Below are 15,413 nucleotides of genomic sequence, written 5' to 3' on the forward strand. Positions count from 1 at the left end.
GAATGAAATGGGAAGAATCACTTTACCCAATTTTAAGACTTATTTCATAGCTATAGTAATAAAAAATATATGACATTGGCAGGGGGATAGACACAAAGATTAATGGAAGAGAATTAAAAAAACCCAGAAGTAGCCCCACACAAGTATGGCCCACTGATTTTTGACAACGGCGCCAAAGCAATTCAATGAGGGAAGGATAGTCTTTTCAACAAATGGTGCTAGAGCAACTGGATGTTCACAGACCAAAAAGAAAAACAAAAATAAAAACCAAAACAAAACAAACAAGCAAAAATCAAAACCAAGAAGCCTCAATCTAAACCTTTGACCTTATACACAAATTAACTCAAATTGGATCATTGATATAAATGTAATGGATTGAGTATAAAACTTTAAGAAGAAAACATAAGAGAAAATCTTTGAGACCTAAACCTTGGTGAAGAGTTCTTGGACATAACACCAAAAATATAATGCATAAAAGAAAGAATAGATAAACTATGAAAATGAAAAACTTTTGCTCTGCAAAAGGCCCTATTAAGACCAGCTCCAGAATGGGAGAAAACATTTGCCAACCACCTATCAGACAAATAACTCATGTCTAGAATATATATACAATCCTCAAAATTCAACAGTAAAAACAAACAAACAAACAAAAAAAACCCAAAAACTAATTCAGTTAAAAATAGGCAAAGGACTTGAAGAGACATTTCATGGAAGAGGATTTTTCAAATGGCAAATGAGCACAAGAAAATGTATTCAATGTCACTAGCTACAAGGGAAAGGCAAATTAAGACCATGATAAGATATTATCACGGTTGGGGTGTCCGAGCTGCGGCTGGAGAGGAGTGGCCTTACCCGCTTGAGTTTTGATTCATCATGGATAATCTGTCATCAGAAGAAATTCAACTGAGAGCTCACCAGATTACTGACGAGTCTCTGGAAAGTACGAGGAGAATCCTGGGTTTAGCCATTGAGTCTCAGGATGCAGGAATCAAGACCATCACTATGCTGGATGAACAAGGGGAACAACTAAACCGCATAGAAGAAGGCTTGGACCAAATAAACAAAGACATGAGAGAGACAGAGAAGACTTTAACAGAACTCAACAAATGCTGTGGCCTTTGTGTCTGCCCATGTAATAGAACAAAGAACTTTGAGTCTGGCAAGGCTTATAAGACAACATGGGGAGATGGCGGAGAAAACTCACCTTGCAATGTAGTATCTAAACAGCCAGGCCCGGTGACAAATGGTCAGCCTCAGCAACCAACGACAGGAGCAGCCAGTGGTGGATACATTAAACGCATAACTAATGATGCCAGAGAAGATGAAATGGAAGAGAACCCGACTCAAGTGGGTAGTATCCTGGGAAATCTAAAAGACATGGCCCTGAACATAGGCAATGAGATCGATGCTCAAAATCCGCAAATAAAACGAATCACAGACAAGGCTGACACCAACAAAGATCGTATTGATATTGCCAATGCCAGAGCAAAGAAACTCATTGACAGCTAAAGCTACTGCTGTTCTTCTTTATCATTTATTCACTTCCGTAGCTCCTCCTTGAAAGTTATTACCTTTTCAGAGTTTAAATTTTCGGTTCCACGCTCTTCTAATTGGGAGATAATATGGAAGAAGGGCCAGAGCAGTCACAGCCCTCCTTCTCTTTTGTTTTCTATTGAGGGCCGACTGCTGCTTGGCCTTCCTTCTAGTATTTTCTTTTTCAATTCATACTCTTAGATTGGTTTTCATATGTCATGTATAGTGTTTTCATCCTCCTCATATACTTTAGCAGGTTCTTTTGCTTTCAAGATTTGGAAGCATTGCCAAAGACAGCCATGAAGAAGGAAGCTGTAGAGGTGTTCTTTGTTGTTGTTTATTTTTGCTTTTGTGGTAGAGGGAGGGACAAGAGATAAGAGGTTGTTACCTCAGTAAAAACCTTCAGGCCACAAAACAAAAAGTTGCATAGCCACAGCGAAGATGTAGTTGAATATAGTTTTTGATTTAAGTTGCGGTTATAGCCAATTTAGGCTAATGCTTGGTTTTGGAGCTTTTATACACAAAATTTTTGTTAGGCATCACAGTTTTGCAACCTCTGCTCCAAAGAGAAAAATAGAATGAGTTTTCTTTCTTTCTTTTTTTTTGTTTTTTCCTGAGTCAGAGTCTCGCTCTGTCACCCAGGCTGGAGTGCAGTGGCGCGATCTGGGCTCACTGCAACCTCAGCCTCCTCGATTCAAGTGATTCTCCTGCCTCAGCCTCCTGAGTAGCTGGGATTACAGGCGCATGCCACCACGCTCAGCTAATTTTTGTATTTTTAGTAGAGACAGGGTTTCACCACGTCAGGCTGGTCTTGAACTCCTGACCTCGTGATCCACCCGCCTTGGCCTCCCAAAGTACTGGGATTACAGGTGTGAGCCACCGTGTCTGGCCGAGTTTTCTTAAAGTGAGCTTAATTTCTGAACTCTTAGTGATTCATATATGTACATAAATCTGTGATCCCATTTCTTATTGCACCATTCAGGAACACTTTGTATAAATGAGTGGCTTTTTATTTCATATTATTAGTAGTATCATGGTTCCATTACAGGCCTATTAACCTCATACATTGTCATTAGTCTTTGAAGAAAAAATATGTAAATATATATGTGTAACAAGAGAATCTCTCTAAAGCAGGGCTTAAAATTTTTTGGAAAAGTTTGACAAAGTATACCACATGAATTCAGGTTTACCTCAATGCTAAGAATTATGCTTAGTTAGGAAAAGGAAAGTCATTTTGATCTCAGGTAGAAAAGTAGATTGCTTTGAGTTTTATGTAGCTTTAGACTTTAAAAAGCTAGAATTTATTCTGTTACTAAAAATTATTTGAAAAAAAAAGATATTATCACATACGTATCATAATAGTTAAAATGGAAAAAATAGTGGCAATGCCAAATTCTGACAAGGATGTGGAAAATCTAGGTATCTCATACTTTACTATCTAGTTTTGGGGAATGTAACATGGCATAGCCACTCTGAAAAGAATATAGCAGTCTCTTAAAAAACCAAGCACGTGCCATATGTGTTAGTGAGGGTTCTCCAGGAACAACAGCCAACAGGATACATAGTGCTGGCTTGGGCCACCAAGATTTTTTAACAGCCACCCTCCAACCCTGCCCCAAGTGATTCCATGTGCAGCTAAGATTAAGAACCACTGCCCAGGGGAGACTTGGATTTTGTATGCAAAACAATTACTCCATGTGATCCTACAATTTAGGGACATTAGATACCTTTGCCTCTACCATCTGACATACCACCCACACTCAGCACTTGGCCAGCTCTGGGAACCCTTTGCTTTCTTCTGGCTTTGAGAGAACTTGTTGAGTGTAAGGTATGAGTCCTGCTGAAATCTGGGCCTTTCCCACTTCTTGGCTGAAGATTTTGTCTGAGCTGGCCTCACGTTGGCTCAAGTCTTCAAAATTATTAATATATTTTGTGCCTTAGCTGCCTCAGCTGTAAAATGAGAAAGGCACTCATCTTGCAGAGTTGAGTGCTTTAGATGTGATGTTGGTCAGTGATTGCCATTTTGTAGGAGCTTAACAAATGGTAGCCATTATTTTGAAAAAAAAAAAAAAAAAAAAAAAAAAAGGAAATCATTGAAATCATCAGCAGCAAAGTTAAAAGACAGAATTGTGACTCCCGTTTAGTTCACGTATTTCCCTGGAAGGAGGAAAGTTTCTATGCTAGGGCATAGAAAACAAGGGGCTGTACCTCAGTGGTCCCAAACTGTCCTCCTCAGGTTGGCCTTCTTGATAGTTTCAGTTTCAAGGTGGTAGAGAAATTTGCTGTGGGCCACTGCCCTTTATTGAAGTAATATTGTCACTTCTGAGGAAAGAATACTTGAACTTGCCATAGGAGAAGTCAAGGAGTGCACTTGGATTTCAATTCAGTGGGGAAAAAGCTGACCCCTGTGTGAGCACTGAGAAAGAAAAGAAAGTTTTAATGTGAGGAATACAAACCCCTTTAATTTATCCAGTCCAGAAAGGCATTGGAGTAAAAAGCCATCACGTCTCAGTCCCTGCTTGAGCCAAGTAATTACCTCTTGAAGCCACTTCCTGTGGGTTCTAGACTAACTGATGTCAAGTAGCTATAAAATGTCATATACCATAATCATGGATGCCACAACTCATATCCTCTAGTTCAGGGGTCCTCAACCTCTGGGACACAGACCAGTTAGGGACCAGGCTGCACAGCAGAGGGTAAGTGGTGGGCAGGCAAGCAAGCAAAACTTTATCTGTATTGATAGCTGCTACTCATTGCTAGTATTACCACCTGAGATCCTCCTCCTGTCAGATTAGCAGCAGCATTAGACTATCAGGACTGTGAACCCTATTGTGAACTGTGCATGCGAGGGACCTAGGCTGCATGCTCCTTACGAAAATCTAATGCCTGATGATCTGTCACTGTCTCCCATCACCTCCAGATGGGACCATCTAGTTGCAGGAAAACAAGCTCAGGGCTCCTACTGATTCTATATTATGGTGAGTCATGTATTTCATTATATATTACAATGCAATAATAATAGAAATAAAGTGCACAATAAATGTAACGCACTGGCTTCATCCCCAAACCATCTCCCCTACTCCTCCCAGGTCTGTGGAAAAATTGTCTTCCATGAAACTGGTCCCAGGTGCCAAAAAGTTTGGGGACCACTGCTGTAGTTCAACAACATAAAGCCAATCACTAATCAATGTTATTTCTGCAAACCAATGAAAATTCCTGTCAAATAACTTTGTATCAGTCCACTCCTTGCTCACTTTTTGTCTTTAAAATCCTGCCTGTATGGATGCAGCTGGAGGCAATTATTCTAAGTGAATTAACACAGGAACAGAATACCAAATACCGCACGTTCTCACTTATAAGTGACAGCTAAACACTGGGCACACAGGGACTTAAAGCTGGGAACAACAGACACTGGGGACTATTAGAATGGGGAGAGAAAGAAAGGGGCAAAGATTGAAAAACTACCTTTTGGGTACTATGGTCACTACCCGGGTGATGGGATCAGTTGTACCCCAAACTTCAGCATCATGCAATATAGCCACAAACATGCACATGTAACCCCCTGAATCTAAAATAAAAGTTGAAGTTATTTTTTAAAATGCCTGCTTGCAGCAAAGGCTGGATGGAGCACTCCCCAAAGCAACTTGGAAGTGTGTCCTGAGCAGCTGGCCTCATGTTGGCTCAAGTAAAGTCTTCAAAATTATGAATATATTTTGTGCCTCATCTTCTTCCTTTGAGGTCAGCATTTTTGGTGCCATGAGAAGGATTCAGAATAACCCCCTTGGCTCTACCACCTGACTTACCTCCCAGACTCAGCACCTGGCCAGCTCCGGGAACCCTTTGTATTCTGACTTTGAGAGAAATTGTTGAATGTAAGGTATGAGTCCTGCTGAGATCTGGGCCTTTCCCATTTTTTTGGTTGAAGGTCTAGATTTTGCCTGAGCTACGTTTTCCAATCCTCCCTTACTAGAATGGAAGTTTTCCATCTGTGCCTAATGGGCAGGAGATTTGGGTTTCAGAAAAGAAAAAGGGTAGGGGGAACAGCGTTTTTTCACCTCTGCCTTGGGGCAGGGAGGTCTGGGTCCAGGCACTGGCAGTTTAACATTGGTGGTTTTGCTTTACATAGCACGCTTTTTAAATTGCAGCTACTTCCTATTGTTTGAGATTCAGACTTGGGTGTTTTATCTGTGACCAACTCCTATTGGTTCTAAACTGAAAAGTGCATGAGAGTGAGTTCTCTTGCTATGAAGAAGGGGTAATTGCTCACTTTGACCAATTCAAGTGCTCTAGGTGACTGGAGACTTTGCAGAGGTGTCAAAGACTGTAGTCTAGGACATAAAGGAGCCTCGTAGGGAAGCCCTCACCACAAGAACATGTTTTAGGGACTCTCATCTGCATGCGCATAAAATACGGTACTGATTGCTCATACCTTTAGCACTCTGGTGCCACCTGGTGGTTAGAGGCATTCTGAGGCCCGTAAGAGAGCAACTCATGACTTTTGGGTGACACCCAGAGGAGTGGTGCTCATAAGCACCACACTTCCACCCAAACACATCTTTTTGAGAAGTTCCTTTATTATGGAAAATCAACCTTCAAAATCTGAACGCTCTTTTAAGGGACAACCACTGTTAGAAACGCCATCTGGTTTTATGTACCACACTTATGAGACATCCTCTTATAAATATCTAGGAAAATGGACCTACATAGCCCTGGATGATCATCAACAACAATGGCCAAAATGTGGGTCTTTTGAAATGCCCAAAATGACTCATTTCTGTGCACAATAGAGAAAAAAGCTGGTTTTAGAACATGAAATAGGATAATTACTTCCAATGGCACCTAGAGTTTTTTAAAGATAAATTCTGAGAAAATTGCCTCAATTCAGGAGGTAAACAAAAAGATCCTAAATCTATTTCTGAATTTAAAAAGACTTTGAAGGCCTCCTCCCTTCCACTTTCAGCTGCTTCTCCTCATTCTACCCCTGCACCTTTATATCCTCTCTCTTTTTTTTCTTTTCTTCTTTTTTTTTTTTTTGAGACAGAGTCTCGCTCTGTCGCCCAGGCTGGAGTGCAGTGGCCGGATCTCGGCTCACTGCAAGCTCCGCCTCCCGGGTTCCCGCCATTCTCCTGCCTCAGCCTCCCGAGTAGCTGGGACTACAGGTATATCCTCTCTTATCTCAAGTCCCCTGTCCTGACCTTCCTTCCCTCCCACTACTACCTTAGGAAATTCCCTAGAACTTGAACCCCCTCCCTGAAACCCCATTTTGGCAGCCCATTTTCAGGTAAAACCACAGCAAGAGGTGAGACCACTATTATGTATACCCCTTGGACAAAAACTGAACTGAAGAATATTATAAAAGACTGCCCTGACCTACTCCGAGATCCCATAGGGTGTGCAGAACAATCTGCTTTCACTGTCCAGACTTATGAGCCCAGATATTCTGACCTTTATCAATTAGTTCACATGCTGGTATGAAAGGGCAGGGCCACTGAATGGCTGAAAAAGGCAATCTGGGAAAATCCCTTAGAGGATTTGGAAAAACAAACGGAAGCTGACCATGAGAGGATCCACACTTTAGCCAAGTCTCTCCGTGATGCCATTTCCTGGGTCTTTCCTCAAAAGTAGACTGGAAGATAATTCAACAATATACTCAAAGGCCAGATGAATTTGTGCTTAATTATTCTGAACAGTTTAAAAAAAAAAACCTGCCTGGGCGCGGTGGCTCAAGCCTGTAGTCCCAGCACTTTGGGAGGCCGAGACGGGCACATCACGAGGTTAGGAGATCGAGACCATTCTGGCTAACCCGGTGAAACCCCGTCTCTACTAAAAAATACAAAAAACTAGCCGGGCGAGGTGGTGAGCGCCTGTAGTCCCAGCTACTCCGGAGGCTGAGGCAGGAGAATGGCGTAAACCCGGGAGGCGGAGCTTGCAGTGAGCTGAGATCCGGCCACTGCACTCCAGCCTGGGTGACAGAGCAAGACTCTGTCTCAAAAAAAGAAAAAACAAAAAAACAAAAAAACAAACAAAAAGAAAACCTTTTAACAATATTCCGGAATGGGATGCCTGACGCTAGCCTCCAAGATCACCTATGATCGTGCCACTGCACTCTGGCCTAGGTAACAGAACAAGTCCCTGTCTCAAAACAAGAACAAAAACAGAAACAAAAACAAAAACAAGCTAACAAGTCTCTGACCTCTTGGAAGCAGCCCCCAACTGAAATCTCATAAAAATATAAAAATTCCTGGCCATGCCAAATTAGATACTCCAGAGAGCAAAGGTAATCATTTCACTGACAATGCCGCTAAGAATGCAGCCCTGAAGGTTACATCAGACAATAGATACCCTGAAATGTCCTTACAGACTTATTACCCATTTAAAACTTTGGCCAGGCGTGGTGGCTCACGTCTGTAATCCCACCTACTTGGGAGGCTGAGGCATGAGAATCTCTTGAATGGAGGTTGCAGTGAGCTGAGATTGCGCCACTGCACTCCAGCCCGAGTGACAAAGCGAGACCCTGTCTCAAAAAAAAAAAAAAAAAAAAAAAACAAGAAAAAACACCAGCCCCCCGTCAAACAAACAAACAAACAAACAAACAAAAACTTTATTAGAAGCAGCACAAACAGGAACTCTCAAGAAGGAAATCGACCTCGGGAAAGATAAAGGAACCAAGTTTTCCCCAGAAGCAGGCTTATGATATGGATTTAATGATAGACCAATCTTTCCCTTAGGGCTTCAGTTACCCTTTAAATGATGTGTTTATGAGCTGACTCATTGGAATCCAGATGAAATGACAGCTTGGGGAAAGCAATATGATTGGAAACCATCCCCTCTTGTTTATTCTTGCTGTATGGTTTGTCCCAAACATAATCCTGGAAAACTCCTTCATAGGCTACAGGGACATTTTCCTTTACCTTTAGGACCTTTAGGACCCTTTGATATATGGTAATTGGACTTTATCCAACTGCCCCTATCTCAGAGTTACATAGATATGTTCTGGTGCTAATTTGTGTGTTTTCTCATTGGGATGAAACCTGCCCATGCCAATAAGCCATGGTCCAAGAAGTAAGAAAATTGTTATTAGAAAAGGTAATTCCCTCATGGGGAGTTTCATCTGAGCTCCAGAACGGCCAAGGAACACATTTTACTGGTCAAGTAATTCAATCCATTTGCAACATTTGGCCTATATTCCAATATTTCCATTGTGCTTTTAACCCCCAATCCTCTGGACTGGTGAAACACACCAATGGTATAATAAAAACTCAATTAGCCAAACTAATTGAAGTTTTTAACCTCTCCTGGCCAAAGGCTGTCTCATTAGTTCTGCTCAACCTGTGATCCACACCATTTGGAAAACACCAGCTCTCTCTCTTCCAAATAATAATAGGAAGGCCCAAGTGACTAGATGAAGGAACTTATGAACTTGCATTTTTTAAAGGTGATATCCTCCATTCCTGCCACGGTCTCAGAATACTCAAAATTAATCAAGAGTTCCTCCTGCAGAGAGCTCTGGGGAGATGAAGTCATCAAAAATCATGGCCTATAACTGGAGATTTTTTTTCTTTTTTAAGGTCTCTGATGTCTAATATTTCACAGGCCAGTGAAGCAGTTTTGGCATTCCAAGCGTTTTTGCCCTTTGTGAATTTCCCACTAGAGTGATTTGCAACTATTCCTTTTCTTTTCTTTTTTAAAAATAAGTATCTAAGAGCATGGAATGTTAAAGGGCAACGTGTCTTAGGATATTTCATTACCCTTCTCTATGTACAGCTCTGAAGAAACTCAGCACTGGACTAGTTCCCTCATACTTTTCTCTAGGCATGACTGCAGATCTACGTTAGATGGAGATTCTATTTAGAGAAAATGTGCTAATTATCTGGCTAGCCATCAAGAAGATAGCTCCATGCATTTTTTTTTTTTTTTTTTGAGAATAGTTTTGCCTTTGTTGGCTGTAACTTCCCATGAACACATGATCTAAAATCTTTCTAAAACTCTAGGAAACATTGCTGATGAAACTGCTCTCTCCATCACAGCTCAACAAAAAGCTATGGATTTACTGACTAAGGTTGTGCTAGACAATCATATTGCTTTAGATTCTACATTAGCTGAAAAAGGAGGTGGATATGTGGTGGCAAATACCTCTTGTTGTGTATACATAAGTATTTCCCATGAAGCAGAAACTCACCTAGGAAAAATCAGAGAAGAAGCTACTTGGCTACAGTCTCCAAAGAAAAGCTGGGATTTAATTTTCTTCATGATGTTTTTAGTTGACTCTTGACGGACTAGATTCCTTTTTCATTCTGGCATAAAAATTCTCTTTTTGATTATAATCCTATGTGCATTATATATTTCTATTGTTCAAATTAATGCTAGATATCTTTCGTTGTTTTATTTCTTCTGAGAAAAAGAAAATCACAGTATTCCAGAGACTGGTGATGATGGAGCAAGCGACGGCAGCTATGTGAGTCAATGCTTTGACTGAGGACTCACTTTTGCCATTCCTTAATATCATCCTGATTCAGCTTTTTGGTGTTCTTAAAATTCCTCCCTGAGATGTCTCCACTCCGCCATGTGGGACAGGACTACCCAGGAACGAGCCTTCCCAGTGACAGGGGACAAGCTGACACTCAGATTTGTATCATCAGTGCTTTTGAGGAGAAAAATTTGTGATCAAAAGGAAGGAAATGAGAGCAAAAAGAAACTTTTAATCATAGGAATGTGAGCCCTTTTAAATTATCAGTCCCAGAAAGGCATTGGAATGAAAAGCCATCACATCTCATGCCTCCCTTGAGCTAAGTAATTACTCTGGAAGCCACTTGCTATGTGGATTCTAGACTAACTGATGCTAAGTAGCTGTAAAATGCCATGCACTGGATGCCATAACTCATATCCTCCAGCTCAACAATGTAAAGCCAATCCCCAATCAATGTTATTTCTGTAAACCAATGAGAATTCCTGCCAACTTTTTATCAGCTCACTCCTTGCATTCTTTGTATCTTTAAAAACCCGCTTGTATGGATGCAGCTGGAGGCCATTATCCTAGGCGAATTAATGCAGGAACAGAAAACCAAATACTGAATGTACTCACTTATAAGCGAGAGCTAAGAGATAAACACTGGGCACACAAAGACATAAAGATGGAAACAACAGACACTGGGGGCTACTAGAGGGTGGAAGAAAGGAGTGGGGTAAGAACTGAACAAGTATCTTATTGGGTACTATGCTCACTACCTGGCTGATGGCATCAGTCGTACCCCAAACCTCAGCAACATGCAATATACCCATGTAACAAGTGTGCACATGTACCTCCTGTAGCTAAAATAAAAGTTGAAATTATTTTTTTTTTAAAGCCTGAATGCAACAAAAGCCGGATGGAGTACTCCCCAAGGCAACTTGGAAGGGTGTCCTGGGCAGCTGGCCTCACATTGGCTCAGGTAAAGTCTTTAAAATTATATTTTGTGCTCAGCTTCTTCATTTTAGGTTGACAGCACTTGCAGAAAACCCTGCCCCTCTTCAGGAGTTCTTGTAATCATGATAGCTAACACATGGAGCAGCCTGTGTCTGCTCTAAGCATTTGACATATATTATTTTGAAAAAAAAAAAGGTTCCATCACCACAAACACAACTCATCACACTGCAAACACAAGAGGCAGGTACTAATGTGATCTACATCTATACAGACCAGGGAACTGAGGCACAAGGAGGCAAGTAACTTGGCCAAAGTCATGTTGCCAGGGAGCAGCAAAGCTGGCTCCAGTCTTTATTCCTAACCAGACTCTTGACTGCCTCTGATGCTTTTGATCTTATCATGACAATTGTTCTGCAGCCTGTATTGTGGTCCAAGTATTTTTTTCTCCATTTTAAACACTTTTGAGTTTGCGCTCCATCCTGTCTGCCCCTCCCCTTCACAGCAAATTTCTTGAAAGCATAGACCACATTCACTCTCCTTCCAGCAGCAAGCCTGCCATCAGTTTTCACTCCCAAGGTCAGGAGTCTGGCCTTGGCCTGCCTCACTGATCTGCCCGTGCACTGTCCCCCAATACTCCCACTCACTTCCATGTGTCAATAACCATGCATAATGCTGGCACCCCCAGCTCCATACATTCAGTCCAAACCTCCCTCTTGAACTACAGATCTACAGTGGTCAACCTTGGTGTAAGACCTCCTTACTTAGTGTGGTCTTTGGTGTGACAGCATCATCTGGGAACTTGTTAGAAATGCAAGTTAGAAGGCCTAACCCCAGACCTGCTGAATCAGACTGCATTTTAGTAGGACACTCCTCTGATCTAGCAGATTTTTGGGCACAACAGAGTCTGAGCAGTGTGATGTCTTGTGACGTAGCAGTTGCTGTGATACTCTTCCATGGCTCTACCTGCTGATGCACCCATGCCTTAGGTGCTAAGAGTCCTGGCTGCTAACTTTTCACACCTGCACCCTTGTCTGGAGGATGGCCCTTAGCTCAAGCTTGTCTGCACATTCCAGTCACCTGGGTATATAGTAAAATGTCCAAAGCCAGGCCACACCACAGGCCAAGCGAATCACAGTCTCTGAGGGTAGGATCCGACATCAGCATTTCTGAAGCCCAAGAGTTGCCCTTAGACAGACATGTTTGGGACTCACTACCATAGCTGATGGGGTGCTGCCGTGCTTAGAGATTCTGGAGTTTTCTCATACTCCTCCCAGCTGCCTGTGACTAGCAGCTGACTGATGCTGGGCCATAGAAGCTCAGCCACCTGTCGTAGCAAGGAACGCCTCTGCAGTGCCTTACCTTACTCCAGCCCTAGGCGTGGCCAGGCTGAGGCCAGACTTCTGCCCACCCTGTCCTCTGCTTTATCCTGCTTCCCTCACTCCTACACATTTCTCCTGAGAGCCCTTCTCCATGCCTTACTTTGCACAAGAATCTCCTTCTTAGCCTCTGCTTTCAGAAATCCAACCCAAGACACAAGGATAGCACCACCCCAGACTCAACTAACCCCAAATTGAACTCAAATCTTTCCCCTGTGCCTTCTCTTCCTCCTGTGCCGCTCCCCTTCTCATCCTCTGATCTGAAAGTGGCTGACGCTGTTTTCCACACCCTTAGACTCTCTGTCCCCTGTTCTCCCCTACTTTGGATTTCACACATTTGTAGCCTGGGCCATGACATGGGGGCTGCTGTCATCCTCCTCCATCCTCCCACACCCGCCCATTCTGCACATGCTGGCCTGGAGGATACAATGTCTTGTCATGTTGCTCCTGCCTGAAGTCCCCAGTGTCTGCCTGGCATGCACAGTAGTGTTTCCTAAAATGGGATTGTACTCTGTACAGTCCTCAAGTCATCTGGGAAAATTTTTTATTGTCCGTTGTCATTTGATAACTTAAAAAATACGTTATTTTATGAGCACATTTTTGATGTCTGGACATTCACATCTGCCCCCTACTTCCAGTGCCCATACTTCAGCTTAAGATATTTTTGGAACCAAACGATCACTCAAAGAAATAGATTTTCATTTTCACAAGTACTGGTAGGTGAGTCTGGCTTGTATTACTTAGGCATGTGCTAGTATCAAAATGACAACAGTTATCATGGACCATACTCATATGACTACTATTACAATAATATTTACAATTTTTGAGTGTTTATCATAGGTACTGCATGGTACATGCCTTATCTCATTTAATCTTCACACAGCGCTATGAGATAAGTATAGCAAATATCATATTTGTTTCAGTTATCTGTTAGTATCTAAAGAACCACTCAAAACTTAGTGGCTTAAAACAATAACAGTGTGTGATTTCTCATGATTCTTTGGTCTGGAATTTCAGGTGAGGCTCAGCTAGGTAGTTCTTCTGTTCATTCTTCCTGTGGCTGGGCTCAGCTGGAAGGTTCAGGAAGAATTCAGTCATGTCTAGTGCTTCAGGTTCCTCCATGTGGACTTTTTTTCTTCATGTGGTTTCTCATCATTTACTTGTCTAGCCCAAACTTTACAGTTGGCAGCTGACTTCCCAGAGGCCACCAGCCTCACTTCTGCCACATTGTATTGGTCCAAGTAAATCACAAGGTAACCCTAGATTCAAAGGAAGGGAAGTGAACTCCAGATCTTGATGGGAAGACAGAGGCATACATGTAGAAGGATGGTAAGAACTGTTGATGGCCACATTCCCATTTAATAGACGTGGAAACTGTCTCTATTTATCCCAGCCAACAAGAGGCAGAGTGAGGACTAGAACCCAGGCTGTTGGGTTCTATGGTCTATGCTTTAAGCTGTAGAGTCGTGTTCTACTTTCATTGTATCCCCTATGCCTCACTAAGTCTCAGCTATAAAGACAGAACTCTTTTGTGTGATAGTTCACAATCCAAAGGCACTTTTCAGAGAAACTGATTGCATCAAAACCACAGGGTTCAGGAGAGGCCCAATGATCTCATGGTTTCTTCTCTCACACTCCCTCCTTTCCCCATCACTCTCCCCATCACACTCTAGCTGAACCGACCCCTTTGAACCCCCAAATATGCCTGTGCTTTCCAGTGTTTTGCTCATTTAATCCATTGGTCTCTCATGTATTTTTCTGTTTTGTCCACTAGAGAGAGGTCTTCTCTTCTTAAAGACAATTCCTCCTTCTGCTTCACAACGTAGCAGCCACTGCGCTGTGGAAATGTGGTTGGTCTGAATTGAGATGTGCTTACATACAAACCATATGCCCGATATTGAAGACTTAGTACAATAAAGAGAATGTAAAACATCTTATTAATATGTGCAATCAGTTGATTACATGTTGAAATGATATTTTAGATATATTCAATAAATAAAAGAATATTAAAATTAATTTCACATTTATTTATTTACTTATTACCAACTCGGTCTTACTCTGTCACCCAGACTAGAATGCAGTGGCATGATCTGACTTACTGCAGCCTCAAACTCCTGAGCTCTAGCAATCTTCCCACCTCAGCCTCTTGAGTAGCTTGGACTCCAGATGCCCACCATCACACCTGGCTAATTACCTATTTATTTTTAGATTTTAAAAAATGTAGCTACCAAGTTTTTTTTTTTTTTTTTTTTTTTTTTTTGAGATGGAGTCTCACTCTGTTGCCCAGGCTGGAGTGCAATGGCATGATCTCGGCTCACTGCAACATCTGCCTCCATCTACTGGGTTCAAGTGACTCCCCTGCCTCAGCCTCCTGAGTAGCTGGGATTACAGGCGTGTGCCACCATGCCCCGCTAATTTTTGTATCTTTAGTAGAGATGGGGTTTTACCATACTGGTCAGGCTGGGCTCAAACTCCTGACCTCGTGATCTGCCCCCTTCGACCTCCCAAAGTGTTGGGATTACAGGCGTGGGTCACCGAGCCCAGCCTACCAAAAATTGAAAATTGCATATGTGACTCACTTTATATTTCTATTGGACAACACTGGTATAGGGGATGCCTCCTTATGGCAAACTCCAAGGTAACTCTGAAGAACCCTAAGGCTCCAAGGAACCCAGGCTGAAAACCATTAGCTTGATTTGACTCATGAGGAAACTGAGGCTGGAATTGGCCAACAACTTGTTCATGGCTATCCAGGTGGCAGAATCTTGAGTTTACATGAAAACCCAGATGTTCTATGCCCTGTTTGTTTTTTTCTTTCCTATCCTGGAGGTCCTTGAATACCATAGGAGGATGTAGGCACAAGCCACTCTGCTGGGCCTTTTAGGTCCTTCATCAGAAAGCTTCACTATCTCAAGTCTCTCTTGGCTGGAGACCCTGGAGACAGTGACTGCTCAGCCCTTCTTGCCCTCTTGTCTTAAACTACCCTTTTGACTTGCCCAATCCCAGTCCTGCTCACAGGACCATAGTAACTCTTGCTGGAATAAATCCAATCTAGTTGGAAGGATGAGAAAACAGAGCCAGCTTGGCCTTGTCACTCGCTG

The 15,413-nt window shown here is 42.3% G+C and overlaps 1 pseudogene across 1 annotated transcript; it reads left to right on the plus strand.

Annotated features, from left to right (window-relative positions):
- The first annotated feature begins 815 nt into the window (after positions 1 to 815).
- Positions 816 to 2,868, plus strand: LOC104671332 (annotated as a pseudogene). Its single transcript, XR_749273.2, has one exon. The product of XR_749273.2 is annotated as a synaptosomal-associated protein 23 pseudogene (transcript).
- The last annotated feature ends 12,545 nt before the right edge of the window (positions 2,869 to 15,413 follow it).

The sequence above is a fragment of the Rhinopithecus roxellana genome, chromosome 1 (assembly GCF_007565055.1).
Source record: "Rhinopithecus roxellana isolate Shanxi Qingling chromosome 1, ASM756505v1, whole genome shotgun sequence".
NCBI classification, from domain to species: Eukaryota; Metazoa; Chordata; class Mammalia; order Primates; family Cercopithecidae; genus Rhinopithecus; species Rhinopithecus roxellana.